Source organism: Tupaia chinensis, unplaced genomic scaffold, assembly GCF_000334495.1.
Source record: "Tupaia chinensis unplaced genomic scaffold, TupChi_1.0 Scaffold000573_1, whole genome shotgun sequence".
In the NCBI taxonomy this organism is placed as follows: Eukaryota; Metazoa; Chordata; class Mammalia; order Scandentia; family Tupaiidae; genus Tupaia; species Tupaia belangeri.
The window spans coordinates 2486324-2499168 of record NW_006160087.1 but is presented as its reverse complement, the minus strand read 5'-3'; the positions used below and the strand labels follow the sequence as shown (position 1 = coordinate 2499168).

Sequence of the window (12845 nt, the reverse complement as noted above, 5' to 3'; positions counted from 1 at the left end):
GCCGGGCGCGTGTGCATGCGTGCCCAAGATCCCGAGAGGAGAATGGAGGAGAAGGGATTGCGGCGTGACCATCCCCCCTGGGGGATGATTTCTCGCTTTCTGTCTCTACGTCTCTCTCTGTCTTTCTGGCGAGCACAGGCGCCCTATAGGAAAAACCTCTCCAAAAAAAAAAAAAGAAGAAGAAAAAACAAAACTCAGAAAACAGCTGAGAAAACAGGATAATATATGAGAAACGAGAGACACCATGAAACGCCGGACAGAAAGCTACTTTTTACCCCTTCCGCTCCCTGCGGGCACAGCTTAGCCACTGAACAACTGCGATGCGTGCTGGTGCCTGGAGGAGGTCTCGGGTACACTGAAGAAGACCCGGAGTCCTTGGGGAGAAGGCGTAGACCGTCAGCATTCCCAGGGGTGCAGCCCGGGGAGCAATGGAAGCACGCTAGGTTCCCAAACAGAACTTCCCAGGAGGCAGCGGGGCAGGCACTGAGGCTGGCCTGCTTCATGCAGCTCAGGGACAGGCCCGCACCAGGAAGCTGCCGTGCTGGGTGGAGCACCTCGCTTCTGGCAGGCCCCCAGCAGACAAAACCCTGCCACACCCTTAGCAGAGGCCCCAGCTTGCTGCTGGCCCCGCTCGCCCGCCAGGGGAGAAAGCACATTGTGCACCTCGTTTTCCACCAGCAGTTACTTGACAAACGTTTCCTACAACTCGTCACATACGCCCGGTGCTCGCGGCAGACAAGGCGTGAGAGCGCCTTTCAGCTGGGGGAGAGGCAGTCGCATGGACCTTACCGCACTGGAGCAGAGACTGCCTGGGGGGGGGAGCCTGCTTTGGAGAGGCGGCAGGGAGGGTTTCTCTGAGGCTGGAACATGGAACTGAGGCTCGAATGTGAAGATGCTAGTCAGGTGGAACAAGAGCAAAGGGCCTTTGGGCCAGCCAGTGGCATGGGGGTAAGGGTGCTGGATCCCACATGGCCAGCTCTGTGGTTCAAGTCCCAGACCTGGTGGCTTGAAATGTACGCTGGGTGCATGTGTGCCCAAAACCCTGAAGGGAGGGGAAGATAGACGAGGGCTGCAGAGGGACTGCCCCTCTCTGCTGTTTCAGGTGAGTGCATGCACCCTCTGGTAAATTATTTTAAAAAGAGCAAAGGGTCCTGCCAAGGCACCTGGGATAAGCGAATTCAGGGACAGAAAGAAGATGGAGGCTCCCAGGGACTGGGGAGAGGGAGTGGGGCTCAGGTGCAGGGATGAGGACGTTCCGGAAATGGTGGTAGTGATGGTTGGGCAGCAGTGGGAATGGACGTAAGGCCACTGACCTCCCACTTAACTGGCTAAAACGGTCAACGTCATGTTTCCATTCTGCTAAGATTGCAAAGGAAAGGGCGAGAGGGGAAGCCCAGGCACCGACGGTAAGACCGGCACAGCGCCCAGGCCTGCAGGGAACAAAGACGGGATGGGCAGGTGGCCCCAAGTCTATCTCTCCCCACACGCCCAAGGCTGAGAAGTACAAGCTCAGAAACCACCTCATCCCAGTGCAGCCTCCCCCGGGAGTTCCAGGGCTGGAGCTCAGAGAGCGTGTCCACCCACGGAGTCGAGTGGGCGTGCTGAGTGGTTCTGCGGTGCCTGGTACTCCCCTCTCTGGGGCTGGTCCCTCCCTCCTTCCACTCATCTTGGCTCCTTCAGTCACCTCTGCTGAGGCAGTGACTGGCCTGGATCTCAACAACTCCAGAGCTTGTGACAGAGGCCAGCAAATGTTCTCTGCAAAGCCCCAGATAGGAACCGGCTGGGGCTCCAGGGGACAGGCCTATGGTCTCCGTGGCGACCACGTGGCTTCCGTGTTGCAGCATGAAAGCAGCTGCCACCAACGTGGCTGTGCCCCAACCAATTTTATTCACGAAGACTAAAATTCCAATTTCATACAGGCTTCACATGTCACAAGTCTTTTTTTCTCCTTCTACAAGATTTTTTAGTGTATTAATTTTTTCCATGAGTGATAAATAGCATCCCCCAATAGGGGCTTGAGGCTGGCTGAGGTCCAGTCTGGATCATGGGTCTGGGGGGCATCCAGCGGACTGAGGGAGGACCCGGCTAGAACCGGGAGCCTCCACCTGCGGAGTTGCCTCGCAGAGCACAGTGCTTTAGTGGTAAGCCTGTGCAGCTGCTATTGTTTTGATTACTTGTCAATCCTTCCAAAATGAAAAGACAACAAGAACCCTGTAACAGTCTTAGCTGTGGACCTCACAGAGGCGGTGGTGGCTGGACTTGGCGGATGGGTGTATTAGTGAGCCCTGATTTGTACCAACACGCCTTTGCTTACAGAACACGACGGCGCGCACAGGTCAGCTCTGCAGCGCCCTCTAGGCCTCGGCCAGTCGCAGAGCCAGCCCCTACTGCAGCAGAGGGGAAGAATGAGAAGGCTGGTGGAGACGCAGGGCGCCTCCTAAAGAGCCTGCTCAGGGAAGGCCAGCAGGTGGCGGAGCAGTGAAGGTGCCGGACTCCCGCGTGGCTGACTGCCCTTCAAGTCGTGGACTAGGTGGCTAAAAACTCAGCCGGGTGCCTGTGCGTGCGTGCCTGAAACCCTGAGAGGACAAGGTGGGAGAAGGGCCTGCAGCATGGCCATCCTCCTTGGAGGATGATTTCTCACTTTCCCTCTAATGCTCTCTGGTGAGCACACTATAGCAAAACCTAAAAAAAAAAGCTCAGGCCGGTCACCATCACTGCTCACCTGTCATTGGCCCACGTAAGTCACAAGATCAAGCCGGACAATGGGCAGGCGTGAGCACTCTGTTACAGAGAGGCACTGACAGTCCCTTAGCAACGGAGGGAGGTACAGCCCTGCTGGCCTGAAGGAGCAGTGAGACTGACCTGCACGTGCTAGGACGACACTGTGCAGCATGTGGCTCAGGACTGACGGCCCCGGTTCATGGCGAGGACGAGGAGGGAAAGCGGGCATTTGAAACGTTTTATAGCAATCTGATATTGCTGCAATAAATAGGCCCCCGACAGACTGGAGGCAGAAATAGTCTGAGAGCTGCATCAACAGCCGGGCTGGTCAGGAAACACGGGCTCACGGGCCAACATGCCAGCACCCGGGAAAAATGAGCTGAACCACACGCAGGCGCAGAGGGCGCTGTGCACGTCGGCACGCTGTTGTGAGTGCACACTCGTACCTGAACCACACGCAGGTGCAGAGGGCGCTGTGCACGTTGACACGCTGTTGTGAGTGCACACACTCGAATAGAAAACCTAAGACTTACTGGAATAGAAGGTGAACACTTAATATAAGAATGAGAAGGCCGGGGGAATGGCTATGTTGCTGGACTCCCACGTAGTCGACTGCGGTTCGAGTCCCGGACCCGGTGGCTTAAAACTCACGCCAGGCGCGCGTGTGTGCGTGCCCAAGATCCCAAGAGGAGAATGGAGGAGAAGGGATTGCGACATGACCATCCCCCCTGAGGGGTGATTTCTCGCTTTCTGTCTCTATGTCTCTCTCTGTCTGTCTGGCGAGCACATGCGCCCTATAGCAAAAACCTCTCCAAAAAAAAAAGAATGAGAAGGCCAGGGAACCAGTAGATGGCGTAATGGTTACATCGCTGGACTCCCATGTAGTCAACCATGGTTCAAGTCCTGGACCTGGCACCTTAAAACTTAGGCCAGGCACGTGTGTGTGTGTGTGTGTGTGTGTGTGTGTGTGTGCATGTGCATCTGGATGTGCCCAAGATCCCAAGGGAAGAATGGAGAAGGGTTTGCCACATGGCCATTCCCCCAAGGAGGTGATTTTTCACTTTCTCTCTGTCTCTACAGTGAGCACACATGCCCTATACCAAAAATCTCTTTAAAAAAAAAAAAAAAAAAGAATAAGGCCGACTCTATGGTACGAGGCTAATATACTGTGCAAGAGCAGTCAGACCTCGGGCTGCCAGGTGGCATGGTGGTTAAAGACGCTGGACTCCCACATGGCTGACTGTGGTTCGATTTCCAGACCTGGTGGCTTGCTTTTCACTTTCCCTCTCTCTGTGTGTCTCTCTCTGATCAAGCTGGGAAATAATACCTAAAGTTCAATAATAATAAAAAGAGCAGTCAGATCTGACATGGTGCCGTGACTCCAATCCCTATCCTGCTTGGCCTAACATAGACCGGGCACCAACACGGACAGGCGTGTGCTCCAACATGAAGAGGCGTGTGCTGTATCATGTACAGGCACGTGCTCCAACATGAAGAGGTGTGTGCTGCATCATGTACAGGCACATGTTCCAACATGAACAGGCATGTGCTCCAACATGTACAGGCACGTGTTCCAACATGAACAGGTGTGTGCTCCAACATGTACAGGTGCATGCTCCAACATGTACAGGCATGTGCTCCAACATGTACAGGCACGTGTTCCAACATGTACAGGCACGTGTTCCAACATGAACAGGTGCATGCTCCAACATGAACAGGGGCGTGCTCCAACATGAACAGGTGTATGCTCCAAAATGAATTTTGTTTTAATTAAAATAAGAATGATAAGTATAGGGCCAGCAGTGGGGTGGTGATTAAGGCACCTGGATCCCACATGGTTGAATGTGTGGTTTGAATCCCAGACCTGGAGGCTCAAAAAACATACTGGGTGCATTTACCCAAAATTCTAAGAGGAGAATGAAGGAGAAGGGACTGTGGTGAGGCCATTACCCTAGGAGGTGATTTCTCACTTTCCTTCTTCCTCTGTCTCTATTTGCATCTCTCTGGCAAGCTAATGCCCGCTATGGCAAAAATCATTTTTTTTTAAGGATTATTTTCTTTAACTTTATTTATTTGTTTGTTTGTTTATTTAAATTTGACCAGAGAGGAACAGAGAGAGAGAGAGAGAGAGAGAGAGAAAGTGAGAAAGCAAGCCACCAGGTCTGGAACTTGGACCGTGGTTGGCCATGTGGGAGTGCCGTGTCTTCGACCACCATGCCACCTGCCAGCCCCACTATGGCAAAAATCTAAAAAAAAAAAAAAGAAATCGCCAGAAATAGCATAATGGCAGGGTAGAAATAGTTGAAGGGAAAAAAAGTCAGTAAATTCCAACATCATATTGAAACCCTTTCCTAGACAAGAGCAGGAAAAGACCAAGAGATAGAGACCCCTGAGGAAAAGTGGCGTGCAGGGCAGGAACAGAAATGTCAAACGGGCCCCACAGGGGAGGAGAGTGCAGGGAGAAGGAAATAACATTTTAAATCACAAATGCAAGCCACCTTACCAGAATTAAAAAGGAGTAACAGGTCTTAGATTAAAAGGGTCCGTGGGGCCAGGCCCAGCCAGTGGTCAAGGGAGGCCAGCTCCACAGGGCTGAGTGCAGTATGAGTTGTGGCCCCAGAGGCTGGAGAAACAGGCCGAGTGTGTGCAGCGAGCATGCCCCAAGTCCCACAGGAAGGAGAAAGTAAAGGAGAGCCCCTTGGGGGTGCTGTCCCTCTCTGTCTCCCCTCTGGCCAGCATACATGCCTTCCGGCAAATGAAAAAATGTAAGAGTCCATAGACTGCCAGACAGGAGAGGTAAGAAAAAACCCACTCGTAGGCATATTATAATAAAATGTAAGACTATCAAAGACAAAGAAAATTATTAAGGCAATTTTCATAAAAAGAGCAAATTAAATACCACACTATTCAATAGCAGCATTGCATGCAAGATAAAAATGGAGCAATATGATTTAAAATACCAAAGAAAGAGAACATTAACTCTAGAAAATTTTTTAGGTTGTTGCCATAGGGCATTTGAGCTTACTGCAGAGAGAGAGAGAGGGAGAGACAGTGAGAGGGAAAATAAGAAATTACCCCTTGGGGGGGTGGCCATGACATAATCCCTTCTCCTCCTAGGACTTTGGGCACACATGCACATGTGCGTCGCATGATTTTCAAGGTGCCAGGTCTGTGGGAATCCAGCGCCTTAAACTCCACGCTACCTGTTGGCTCCAACTCTAGAATTTTATATCCATCCAAATCATCACTCAAATGTTAAGAGAATAAACATATTTTCTAGCATACGAAGCCTCAGAAGCTTTGTTAACAAAAACACACACCGAAAGCAATCCTAAAGTACTCAAGATGAGAAACCAATTCAAGAGATGCCACAGGAGATAAGGAAAATAATAAGAGTGTTCAAATAATTTGATAAAATTTACCTGTCTTAAAAAGAAAAAAGTTTTGTATCAAAGAAAATGAAAAGAGAAAGGTCAGCAGGTGGCATGGTGGTTAAGGCGCTAGACCTGGGCCCAGTGGCTTGAAAATCGCGCTGGTCTTTTCCTCCCTGGCTGCTTGAGGCTATCCGCCATCATGGATGACACAGTAACTATCCCGACGGGGAAATTCATGGCCAACCACTCCTTCAGAGGAAACCAGTGGCCACTGATGTCCTTCACCCCTGGAAGGCAACAGTACCCAAGGCAGAAATTCGGGAGAAACTAGTGACGATGCACAAGACCACTCCAGGTGTCAACTGCGTGTTTGGGTTCCGAACCCATGTTGGTGGTGGCAAGACAACTGGCTTTGGCATGATTTACGATCCTTTGTGTAATGTGAAGAAAATGATCCCAAACATAGACTGCAAGACACGGCCTCTATGGGAAGAAAAAGGCGTCAAGGAAACAGTGAAAGGAACCCAAGCACAGAATGAAGACGGGGGACTGCAAAGGCCAGTGTTGGTGCTGGCAGAAAGTGAGCTGGAGGCTGGAGAGCAGTGGAAGGAGGAAAGAGTCTGCAATGGCTCTCTGCGGTGATGGTGCGGATTTTTCATGAGAGGATTAATAATTTCAAAAATTAAAAAAATATTGCACTGGGCACATATGCGTGTGTGCCCAAAATCCCGAGAGGAGAATAGAAGGGATGGCAATGTAGCCATTCCTCCGGGGGTGACTTCTTATTTTCCCTCTCTCTGAGTCTCTCTCTCTCTGGTGAGTGCACGTGCCCTATGGTCAAAACCTTAAAAAGGAGAAGAGAGAGAAAATACATCCGTAACAATACTGGAGGGAGTGGAAAAGAAAGACGTACTTAAGCAAATTCTTATTAGCGAGAAGAGACAGCTATTGAGACGTTTATTATACCCATCAGGGCAAACACGATGAGTGCAGTAATAAATTAAAGGTGATTATAACAAGGACAGAATATAAGTGTATAAGTGTGCAGTAGAGAAAACTCAACCTTGCCAATAAACTAAAGAACAACAATATAAAGGGAATAAAAATGAACCAAATATAAAATGTAAAATGATAAGATAGAAGTAAATTCTAATTTCATTGTAATAAATGCAATTGGGTTAAGTCTAAAATTAAAAGGCAGAGGCTCTTGGGCCAGCAGGTGTGGGTAGACTGTAAGGTGCCTGGATCCAATGCGGCCCGCTACACTATTTGAGTCCCAGGCTTGGCTGCTTAAAAACCACAGTCAGGTGCATGAGCATATGTGCCCAAAATTCTGAGGGGACAATGGACGAGGAGGGATCGCAGCATGGCCACCTCTCTTAGGGGAGTGATTTCTTACTTTCCCTCTGTCTCTGGCGAGTACACATGCCATATAACAAAAACTAAAAAATAAAATAAAATTAAATTAAATTAAAAAAGAAACTCTCAGATCATATTTTAAAAATTATTTTTTTCCAAGATCTTTTTTCTGTAGGGCGTGTACACTCACCAGAGAGACAGAGAGACAGAAAAAGAGAAATGGCCACACGGCAATCCCTTCTCATCTTGTCACCTCTAGGATTTTGGGCACTCGAGACCAATGTGAGTTTTTTAAGCCACTGGGTCCAAGACTCGAACCACAGTCGATTATGTGGGAGTCCAGTGATATAACCATTACACCACCTGCTGGTCCCCATATTTTAAAAATTCTAACAATATATGGGGCTGGTAGGTGGGGTGATATTTAGGGTTACTGGACTCCCTAAATATGGCTGAGCATAGTTCAAGTCCCAGACCTGGTGGTTTGCTTTCTCACTTTCTCTCTTTCTCTTGTTCTGTCCCTTTCAAATTAAAATAAATAAGTTAAGTAAAATAATTATTTTAAAAAATTCTAACAATATGATTTATCTAAACATATGAGAAAACTTTAAAATGTTATAAAAAATGAAATCAAAGCACATATTTATTTTAGTGCAAAAGATTTTTGAAATTCATAGCTTTTTTCATAATGCACATGTTCCATGAACTTTCCAAAGCCCACTTCAATATGTAAAGTAAAAAGAAGTGGAAAAGTTGAAAATATCATAAAAAAATCCATGCCAGGAATACATAAAAAAGAATCCTAGAGGGTCCAGCCCGGCCGTGGTGGTTAAGATGGCTGGATCCCACATGGCCAACTATGCAGTTCGAGTTCTGGACCCTGGGAGTTGAAAAATATGTCAGGCACACTCAAAATCCTGAAAGGAGGGAAAAATAGAGAAGTTACTGCAACATGACTGTTCCCTGCGGAGGGGTGCTTTCCCCACCCCCACCCCTATGCACACACATGCCCTCTGGCAAAAATTTTAAAAATAATAAAGAATGCTGGAGTCAGCCCACGGATGGCCTAAGGAGCCGGTCACCACGTGGCCACAATGTGGCCAGCATCGGGCCTCAGAGACTTGATACGCACGCTGGGAGAGCTGCGGGCCCACCCCAGATCCTGACAGGACAGAGGATGGAAGGAAAGGGTTCTGGTGGGTTCTGGTGTGACCACGGCCCCCGCGGGCTTTCTCTCCCGCGGAGAGTCTCTGTCTGGAGAGTCGGTGTGCCCTCTAGCACTTGGGCATAAAGGACTCCAGAAGAAGCCTCCTAATATGGATATAATGGATTTAAAATAAAACTATCTTGAGAGGAAAAATACACTCTAGGGTACAGGTCAGGAAGTGAGGGCGGGAGTGCTCACCGTCAACAATTGCGACGGGCAGATGCGGGCGGTTCAGAGTCGAGGGCGGAGGCAGCAGTAAGCTACCTTCCCTCACGGTCTGTCTTTTTAAATTTGCCAGCGGGCGCGTGTGTTCACTAGAAAGAGACAGACAGACTTTATGTTATTTTATTTAACTTTATTTGTTTATTTTAATTTGAGCAGAGACGGATAGAGCAAGAGAGAGAGGGAAAGTGAGAAAGCAAGCTGCCAGGTCTGGGAATCGAATCACAGTCGGCCGTGCGGGAGTCTAGCACCCTTAACTACCACGTCACCTGCCGGCCCCAAATAAAATAATTCTTAAAAAAGAAAAAAAGAGACATAGACAGAGAGGGAAAAAAGCATCTCCCCAACAGGGGGTGGTCATGCTGCAATCCCTTCTCCATTTCTCCACCCCTTGGGATCTGGGGCAAGCACACACATGTGCCTGCTGTGTTCTCCAAGCCACCAAGCTGTAATTCCAACTGTAGATGACCACGTGGGATCCAGCTCTCTAAGCCATTAGGCTACGGCACCAGCCCTCATTCTCCTGTTTTATTTTTATTTTTTCAGAGTTTTTGTCATAGGGCACATGTGCTTACTGGGAGATAGACAGAAAGAGGGAAAGTGAGAAATCGCCCCAAGGGGGATGGCCACACTGCAGTCCCTTCTCCTCCATTCTCCCCCTGAGATTTTGGGCATTCATGAGCAGGCACCCTGCCTGAGTGTCAAGCTGCCAGGTCTGGGATTTGAACCATGGTGGGTCCTGTGGGAGTCCAACACCTTAACTACCACAACACCTACTGGTCCCCTCCTAATTTAAAAATAGACCTGAAGGGGATCTGCAGGTGGTGTGGTAGTTAAGATGCTGGACACTTCCACATGGTCCACCACGGTTTGAGTCCCAGACCTGGTAGCTTGCTTTCTCACTTTCCCTCTTTCTCTCTGGTCAAATTAAAAAGTAAATGAGTGAATAAATAAAATTATGTAAATAATTCTTAGAAAGAAATGCACCTGAAATTACATTCCAAGCAGAGGATGGAGGTGAAGGAAGAAGGGTAAAGGGCAGGAGAGCTGCTGGAACTGCCATATCACACTTACATTTACATCTCACTGGTGGGAAATTAGTCACACGGCCACACCTAGCTGCAAGGGGATCTGAGAACTATAACCTTTAGACAGGTAGCCATGTGTGTAGCTAACAGGGATCTTACTGTGACAGAGAGAAGCACTGCAGGGCAGTGAGCTCTCTTCTGTAGCTGGCTTTTTTTTTTTGGAGAGGTTTTTGCTATAGGGCATGTGCGCTCGCCAGACAGACAGAGAGAGACAGAGAGACAGAAATCACCCCTCCAGGGGGGATGGTCACGCCGCAATCCCTTCTCCTCCATTCTCCTCTTGGGATCTTGGGCATGCACGCACACGTGCCAGGCGTGAGTTCTAAGCCACCGGGTCCGGGACGTGAACCACGGTCGACTACGTGGGAGTCCAGCGACATAGCCATTACACTAACTGCTGGTTCCATGGCTGGGATTGTTCTTGTAGAGGACGGAACCTGCTCTAGGTGGTTTAATCAGAAAGGACCTCATCAGATAGTGTCAGGTGGCTTAGGAAGCTCCTGGGGGACCAGGGAACCTTGTTTAGAGGCTAAAAGCTTAAGAGAACAGCATGGGAGAAATTCCCAGCCACCCACATGGCTATTGTCATAGGACCCCAAGCTATGGCCTCCTGAAACTACAGGATTAGGAAAAGACTGAAGGCTCAGCAAGAGCTCCCTGGAAGAACCAGTCCACTCCCTGGTGAGCACATGCACTCTCTGGCAAATTAAAAAAGAAAAAAAAAAAAAAAGGAAAGAAAACAAAAAGAAAGAAAAGAAAGCAGATGGCTCCTTCAACATTCTGCTGGGAATCTCAGCTCCATTACTTAGCTCATTAGGTACTCTGATTTTCACCTCACTGCAGGCTTTCCCCCCATATATAACGAGGACTCCCTGTTCCGCAGCTCCCGTAAGATTCTTCTATTTTCCTGTAAGTACTCACTTGCAGCTTCCTCAAAGACCATCAGAACTTGACTATTTTTTGGAAGGCTCTTTCACCAACACTCATCTCAAAGACCTACCCAGTTCCAAAATCACATTTTCAGGTTTCTGTTACGGCATTGTTTCTTGTATTTGTGGTATACCAAATTACCCCCCAACGTAATGGTTTAAAACAAACGTTTACTACTTCACGAGGTTCTGAGGGTTGGGAGCAGCTTGGCTCGGTAGTTCGGTAGTTCCGGTTCAAGAGCTCTCATAGATCCCAGGGAACCTACCGGCGGGGGCTGCGGCCACTTGGTAGTTAAGATGCTGGACACTTCCACATGGTCCACCACGGTTTGAGTCCCAGACCTGGTAGCTTGCTTTCTCACTTTCCCTCTTTCTCTCTGGTCAAATTAAAAAGTAAATGAGTGAATAAATAAAATTATGTAAATAATTCTTAGAAAGAAATGCACCTGAAATTACATTCCAAGCAGAGGATGGAGGTGAAGGAAGAAGGGTAAAGGGCAGGAGAGCTGCTGGAACTGCCATATCACACTTACATTTACATCTCACTGGTGGGAAATTAGTCACACGGCCACACCTAGCTGCAAGGGGATCTGAGAACTATAACCTTTAGACAGGTAGCCATGTGTGTAGCTAACAGGGATCTTACTGTGACAGAGAGAAGCACTGCAGGGCAGTGAGCTCTCTTCTGTAGCTGGCTTTTTTTTTTTGGAGAGGTTTTTGCTATAGGGCATGTGCGCTCGCCAGACAGACAGAGAGAGACAGAGAGACAGAAATCACCCCTCCAGGGGGGATGGTCACGCCGCAATCCCTTCTCCTCCATTCTCCTCTTGGGATCTTGGGCATGCACGCACACGTGCCCGGCGTGAGTTCTAAGCCACCGGGTCCGGGACGTGAACCACGGTCGACTACGTGGGAGTCCAGCGACATAGCCATTACACTAACTGCTGGTTCCATGGCTGGGATTGTTCTTGTAGAGGACGGAACCTGCTCTAGGTGGTTTAATCAGAAAGGACCTCATCAGATAGTGTCAGGTGGCTTAGGAAGCTCCTGGGGGACCAGGGAACCTTGTTTAGAGGCTAAAAGCTTAAGAGAACAGCATGGGAGAAATTCCCAGCCACCCACATGGCTATTGTCATAGGACCCCAAGCTATGGCCTCCTGAAACTACAGGATTAGGAAAAGACTGAAGGCTCAGCAAGAGCTCCCTGGAAGAACCAGTCCACTCCCTGGTGAGCACATGCACTCTCTGGCAAATTAAAAAAGAAAAAAAAAAAAAAAGGAAAGAAAACAAAAAGAAAGAAAAGAAAGCAGATGGCTCCTTCAACATTCTGCTGGGAATCTCAGCTCCATTACTTAGCTCATTAGGTACTCTGATTTTCACCTCACTGCAGGCTTTCCCCCCATATATAACGAGGACTCCCTGTTCCGCAGCTCCCGTAAGATTCTTCTATTTTCCTGTAAGTACTCACTTGCAGCTTCCTCAAAGACCATCAGAACTTGACTATTTTTTGGAAGGCTCTTTCACCAACACTCATCTCAAAGACCTACCCAGTTCCAAAATCACATTTTCAGGTTTCTGTTACGGCATTGTTTCTTGTATTTGTGGTATACCAAATTACCCCCCAACGTAATGGTTTAAAACAAACGTTTACTACTTCACGAGGTTCTGAGGGTTGGGAGCAGCTTGGCTCGGTAGTTCGGTAGTTCCGGTTCAAGAGCTCTCATAGATCCCAGGGAACCTACCGGCGGGGGCTGCGGCCACTGAAGGTTTGGGGCCCGAGGAACCCTCTGAGGATGGCTCACTCACACGGCTGTGGGCAGCAGCCTCAGCTCACCTCCACCGGGCTCTCCTGCGCAGCTGCCTCCACCCAGAGCAAGTGACCGAAGGCAGAGTAAGGAGGTCGGGCCATGCCTTTATGACCAAGGCTCAATCGCACACCTCTGCT

General features: G+C 48.9%; 1 protein-coding gene and 1 pseudogene across 1 annotated transcript in view; both read left to right on the top strand.

Moving 5' to 3' along the window:
• Nucleotides 1–12845, top strand: part of ZBTB8A (zinc finger and BTB domain containing 8A) — a 68507-nt gene that overhangs the window by 5716 nt on the left and 49946 nt on the right.
• Nucleotides 6295–6737, top strand: LOC106735912 (40S ribosomal protein S24 pseudogene; annotated as a pseudogene).